The 7065-nt window shown below is 43.1% G+C and overlaps 1 pseudogene; it reads right to left on the bottom strand.

Annotated features, from left to right (window-relative positions):
- Positions 1–524: 524 nt before the first annotated feature.
- Positions 525–642, bottom strand: LOC124608558 (annotated as a pseudogene).
- Between the last annotated feature and the right edge of the window lie 6423 nt (positions 643–7065).

Genomic DNA, 7065 nt, shown 5'->3' with positions numbered 1-7065 from the left:
GTGTGTCGTGTGTATAATACGAAAATGAGGCTAAGGCCGTGGGTAGTAGTACTACCAAAGTTTAAAGAAGAGATTTTAAAGGAAGCACAGGATCACATGCTATCTGGTCGTGGAGGGTGCAGAGCAACGAACCAGAGAGTGGCTGAGCGATACTGGAAGGGAGGAAGAGAAGCAGATACAGATCAATATATGTGGTTTCCTCGGAGTGGCACTGTTTGTCTCTGTACGTGACATCACACGTTGTGTTACATGGGCTGGATACGCATGAGACTGTTTACATTCTACAGCGCTGCAACACTGTCACCATGAAAACTATGCTCTGTCCGAACAGGTCTCCGAAGACCCTGACGGTACTGACCGACCGCCGTGTCCTCAGCCTATAGGCCTCACTGGATGCGGATATGGAGGGGCATGTGGTCAGCACACCGCTCTCCCGGCCGTTGCCAGTTTTCGTGACCGGAGCCGCTACTTCTCAGTCAAGTAGCTCCTCAGCTGGCCTCACAAGGGCTGAGTGCACCCCCACTTGCCAACAGCGCTTGGCATACCGGAGGGTGACCCATCCAAATGCTAGCCCAGCCCGACAGCGCTTAACTTGGGTGATATGACGGGAACCGGTGTTACCACTGCGGGAAGGCCGTTGGCGACTGTCGCTACGCAATTCGTTAATATTTGACATTTCCATCTCACATTTAGCTAAGTCATAACTGTCCTGAGCCTCAATTAACTGTAACACCGTATTTAATGAAGGATCAGTACGAATCATCAAAATAACAGCACGAATTCTGTCGTCACAAATATTTTGAGCCCTAGCGTCACACAGCATGACACCGCTGTATGATTGTCCATGATTAGACAAAAATTTGCAATGCCTAGTTAAACCTTGTAATTCAGTGATCCACTGTTTATGAGCTTTACCTGCTGCCCGCTAAAGGCGGAAAAACTTGGACCTTGTAGTAGCCATGAGTGTTTGTCCATCAAAGTAAGTGATTAAATTTGTAGGAAGGCTGTTTATGTGTTTGTATGTTGGCCGCACTATGTAGCGCTTTGCATTACTAACTCTGACAGCGCTGTGCGCACTCTGTAAGAGATTCTGTGGCTGGTCAGACGTGCAGGTGGAAGTTAGTAGTCAGCGGTGATGGAGGTGGAGGTGAACAGCCAGCAGTAATGGAAGTTGGGAGTGAGTAGCCAGAGGTGATGGAGGTTAGAGGATAATAATTAGCAGTGTTGGAGGTTTGCAGTATTAGCGCGAGCGGGCGGTCTGAATGTACGTCCGTCATTGAGATTTATTATTAATGATTATATAATTTTTGAACTGGTTGTCACATTCTTAAGGTAAATACGTTGTTTGGTCTGCAACAAAATCTTTTATTTAGCTGGCAGTATTGGCGCTTGTGGCATTGCTGTAGTTCGTGATTTTTGTGAGGTAAGTGACTTATGAAATGTATAGGTTATTGTTAGGATTTTTACTAATTCAGGGCCATTCTTTTGCATTAATTATTTGAAGTCAGATTATCATTTTTTGAGCAGTCAGATCGCGTTACCGTTGAATATTTTGAGTAATTAATGAATAGGAAAAGTGTGAGTTCTGTTTGCCAGGGCAAATTCCGTAGGTCAGTGTTGAAATGATAAAGAATAGTAAAGAGACACTTGCATTAAATTTCACCCAGCAGTTTCAGAATTAAATTAAGAAGTTTCACCGTCTCAGTTATTTCAATTGAAGTAAAAATCATGAAGTTTCCACTTGCTAACTAAAGTCTCAAACTCCACCTATTCTGGTTGTCAGGAAACAATTTCACTATGGGGTTGTAAACTTCCGTGCCCACCACGGAAAGAAAAAAATGCTTTGCCCCTCGTGCGTTGCAGTTGCTGTGCCTCCATACAATTCATCAATTGAGATAAGTATTTTGACCAGTCCGCATACTGTTTTTTGAAACTATGGAATCGTGGAATGGCTGACGGAGGCTGTAGCTGAGGTTGTTGTGCTGCGTATAGATTCTGCTGTTGTTGCTGTGTTAGCTGTGTCGTGACATGCAGCAATTGCTAGATTTGCCCACTCTGTAACTAAATAACATCCGTTAGAGAACCGTCTTGTGACACAGAAGCCCTGTTTGTAAGGAATTTAGATTAGATACAGCACGCAATATAATACACTCGTCTCAGTAGAAGTGTCCGTCCTGAGCCAGAAGTCTACACACTAACGTGCTAGATATATAAAAAGAAATGGTAAGAAATTCTAGCAAACAGTGAAGGATACAAAAAAAAAAATTATTCTGAGTAGGAATTAAAATCCATGGAGAAGAAATTAAAACCTTGAGGTTCGCCGATGACATTGTAATTCTTTCAGAGACAGCAAAGGGCTGAGGGAATTAGATTAGGAAATGAGACGCTTAAAGTAGTAAATGAGTTTTGCTATTTGGGGAGCAAAATAACTCACGATTGTCGAAGTAGAGAGGATATAAAATGTAGACTGGCAATGGCAAGGAAAGCGTTTCTGAAGAAGAGAAATTTGTTAACATCGAGTATAGATTTAAGTGTCAGGAAGTCGTTTCTGAAAGTATTTGTATGGAGTGTAGCCATGTATGGAAGTGAAACGTGGACGATAAATAGTTTATACAAGAAGAGAATAGAAGCTTTCGAAATGTGGTGCTACAGATGAATGCTGAAGATTAGATGGGTAGATCACATAACTAATGAGGAGGTGTTAAACAGAATTGGGGAGAAGAGAAATTTGTGGCACAACTTGACTAGAAGAAGGGATCGGTTGGCAGGACATTTTCTAAGGCATCAAGGGATCACCAATTTAGCATTGGAGGGCAGCGTGGAGGGTAAAAATTGTAGAGGGAGACCAAGAGATGAATACACTAAACAGATTCAGAAGGATGTAGGTTGCAGTAGGTACTGGGAGATGAAGAAGTTGCACAGGATAAAGTAGCATGGAGAGCTGCATCAAACCAGTCTCTGGACTTAAGACCACAACAACAAAAGAAGAAATTCTAACAAATAACAAGGGCAGGTGGGACGGTAAAATCAAAAATTAATCCTGTAACTTGCACAGACTCTATCCCTCCTCGGTGCCAACTGTTGTATCGTACTTTTGATACAACCACAGAAGAAGATTTTACTCGTCGCCACCCTGTACTATTTATAGTGAGAGAAGAACGATGAGAGCATTGAAACACCGATAATGATTAGTGACAAGAACACACACATTTATTGACAGATCTCAACGTTTGCACAAATTGGCTCAGGCAGTAGATGCTGGAGTTCAACAAATACTATTCCAGAGGCTAACGCTGAATAGTAACTACTTCATGTTCCGCTAAAATGTTCACAGAAGATGGGCTGGTGTGGACTCGCTAGAATCAGGAGATATGGCGCAAAGTACACAGGCAGAAGTTGGTTTTCTCGCTAGCCAAACTGATTTGGAACTTCCTACTTTGCTGTGGCATCGGCACATACCACTTCTCTGGCGGCGCCACCACTGCGACCTCTTGGTGCGGCAATCACTGGGCTATACTGTGTCTCTGGAGTGGGTTGTCGACCTATAGACGCCTGTGGTGCTGCCTGGTGGTGCGTGCCGTGCTTACGACACCACGATAACTTCTTTACAGTCCAAATCGTTGACATTTTTACCATATCTTTTTAAGATGATTTTCTAGGGGAACCTTCAAATATTTTTCGATATTGTTACGGCGTAAAGTCAAGCGGCGGCACGCCAGCCGGGAACGAGAGAGCAGAGCGGGCTGTGAATAAGACGTCAGCCAGTTGTACACTGACCGAGCTCTCTCCAGGACGACAACGCGACAGCAGCCGCCTCTATACGAAGAGAACATAAGCGCTGCACCCGACTGGCGGCGGCCCTGCTATACAGAAGCTTCACGACTAGCGGCCTGAATAGAAGAGTCAACTGTATTACTTCAGATGCATTAGGAATTATATGAACTGAAAAAAAATAATGGTTCAAATGACTCTGAGCACTATGGGGCTTAACATCTGAGGCCAGTCCCCTAGACTTAGAACTACTTAAACCTAACTAACCTAAGGACATCGCACACATCCACGCCCGAGGCAGGATTGGAACCTGCGACCGTAGCAGCAGCGCGGTTCCGGGCTGAAGCGCCTAGAACTGCTCGGTCACAACGGCCGGCTAAACTGAAAAGATTTCTTATTTGCGCGTAGCCCTTTGCTTGCGACACTTCTGTGCTATTGTCAAGGTTAAATATTGTTATTGTTCATTTCGTAATAAAAATAATTTATCGATTTGTTTGAATGATGTCTAGCAATACGGGAGAGCAGGCTTCCTATACCCCACATATTAGACGACTACGCAGGATTCAACAGATATCATTTACCCATTACCGGGATCCAAGTAACATATGCATGTAATATCGTGTGTGAAGCGTAAATGTGGTTTTAACTGACTGAGTCAGCGTTTTTTCACCAATATGATGCTCTGTCTCTGCATAATGTGCACTTCACCCCTGTAAAAAATGTGCCTAAAATGGTACTTCTTTGACAAAAAAGGTCTAAAAAGGGCCTTAATATTCCTGAAAAGAAATTGAAAGGACTGCCAAAATCACGTAAAACTGGACAGACTGCAAATCCAGTAACATATTTCTAGAATGAGATTTTCACTCTGCAGCGGAGTGTGCGCTGATACGAAACTTCCTGGCAGATTAAAACTGTGTGCGGGACCGAGACTCGAACTCGGGACCTTTGCCTTTCGCGGGCAAGTGCTCTACCAACTTTTTTTTTTTTTTTTAATCTCATTATGTTCGTTGTATCTGCTCGGGGCGGACGTCGCAAGACACCCGTTTCAGTTCGTCATTGATCCATGAACTCAGTTTTTTTATTACAGAGGGCAGCTAACCCTCTGACCGTACACCCTGGGTTACTGTGCCGGCTCCCCGTCCTCACGCGAAAGGCAAAGGTCCCGAGTTCGAGTCTCGGTCCAGCACACAGTTTTAATCTGCCAGGAAGTTTCGACATATTTCTAATAACATTTTTTTCTCTTTAAGATACATATCATAAGCCGGGCATTTTCTATGAATTGCGATCAATGAGCAAAGCATCAAGAAAAAATGTATAGCAAATGATTTTGTTATCCTTATGTTATGTGTACTAATTTGTTGTTTATACATGTCAAAGTATGTACTAGTAAATGTACCGAAGTATATAAATTAACTGTCAAAACTTCACTGACCTGTATCATCCGTTTCATGTATAAGCAGCACTCCTTTCTGCGTAGCAGGTAGAAGATGGCAATCAGTGAAAAAAATGCTCCTGTCGGAGTAGAAAGAAGAGGAATGTGTTCCTCTTTAAAATAATCTGACAGAAAAGTTGGGAACCAGCTGCTACCATCCTCATTCCATCTTCCACACCGAAAATATTAGCATGCAAACCATATTCGCACTTTGCAGAGAGACAATTAAAATGGAAGATAGAGAAGTCAGAGGCAGTGGGAGAGAAAGAGGAAGAAAGATAGAGAAGTCATTGACAGTGGGAGAGAAAGAGGAGACGCTGACAGTGGGATAGAGAAAGTGGCAGCCGACGAGAAAGAGTGGCGGGTGTCGACAGCAGCAGTGTGAGCCAAAAAGAGAGGAGATTCTGATATTCACTTAGAGACAGTGGCAGTAACAGAGAGAGAAAGATGGGTAGAGGCAGAAGCAGTGGGAGCAAAAGAGAGAGCAAACAGTGGAAATGAAAAATAGAGATGAATGGTGACCATAAATAGGCTGGGGGGGGGGGGGGGGGTCTGGAAACGCCTATCTTTAACAAATAGGTGTGGTGGGGGAGGGTGCGTTGTAGGAGAAAAAGTAAATTCGAACCCCACAATTTTTGAGCTGCTGGGGTATGGTGTAGTTAGTGACAAGGGGTAAGAAAGACAAAAGAAGACAGTTTAAATGAGAGAGGGGACAGTGGGATTATGCTATAAATCAATGGGAGAAAGAAGAGACACTGGGAGAGAGGCTTATATTAGACAGTGGCAATGAGAGGGAGATGCTACGAAAGTTTAATAGACACCGAGTAAAAGGATTTAGAATGTGCTATGTTAAAACAGCGTGAATACGTTCGCACGCCATAGTTTTTGCTGAGGAAGCCAGAATGAGGATTCAGGCAGCTGGTTCCCCAGTTTTCTGCCAGAGCCTTTTGTGTACTCCTATTGGAGAATTTTACCGCTGGTAGGAAGATAAATCTTATCAGCTCGTTACGAAGGAAGGAAGGAAGGAATAAGAAAGAAAGATTGGGTTTAACTTCTTGTTAACATCGTGGTCATTACATCATCATCATAAACTAAAGGCTATGCCTTGTCGATTTAGCCACGCCACTCTCTCCATTGTCATCCACTTCAATTCCTCATACGATTTTAGCTCCATATCTTATTTGATGTTATTAAAATACGTTGCCCTTGGCCTGCCTCTTGTTTTTTTTCCTAAAACTTTTCTTTCAAATATATTCTTTAGGTACTGGTTGTGTCTCATTATGTGCCCTATCATTTTTTATTTTCTTCTTCTTCCTATATAATTTAGCAGCATTCTGTTCTCATTCACTTCTTTCAAGACCTGTCCGTGGTCATTAGCGACGGAAAACAAGCTCGGATTGTGTCAAGGACGGGGAAGGAAATTGGCTGTGTTCTTTCAAAGGAACCATTCCGGCACATTCCTGGATCCATTCAGGGAAATCACAGAAAAACTAAATCTGGATGGGCGGATGAAGGTTTGGACCGTTGTCCTCCAGAATGCGAATCCATTTACCTAATGATGCAAGCGATAGATAGGTTAATGATAATGGCGCCTGGAGCATTTAATGCTAGTCAGACAGTTTTGCATTGGAAAGGTAATGTGTGTCTTCTTCACTGCTGACGCATGAAAGCAGTAGTAGAGAAGACGTAAATCTGAAACAGATATCAATTTATTGCGCCGCAATTTTCGCGCTTGTAGTGTAGTATAGTTTGTCTAAATCACCAGTGTTGGGTTTTCAGGTTAAATACAGCATGCCAAAAACCTATAATCGGATAACGAATCGAGCTTTTTGGAGTGAGAGTGGCGAGAGATGCGGCCAACG

Source organism: Schistocerca americana, chromosome 3 (genome assembly GCF_021461395.2).
Source record: "Schistocerca americana isolate TAMUIC-IGC-003095 chromosome 3, iqSchAmer2.1, whole genome shotgun sequence".
In the NCBI taxonomy this organism is placed as follows: Eukaryota; Metazoa; Arthropoda; class Insecta; order Orthoptera; family Acrididae; genus Schistocerca; species Schistocerca americana.
The sequence above is the reverse complement of the archived record's forward strand: the minus strand, read 5'-3'. Positions and strand labels throughout refer to the sequence as shown.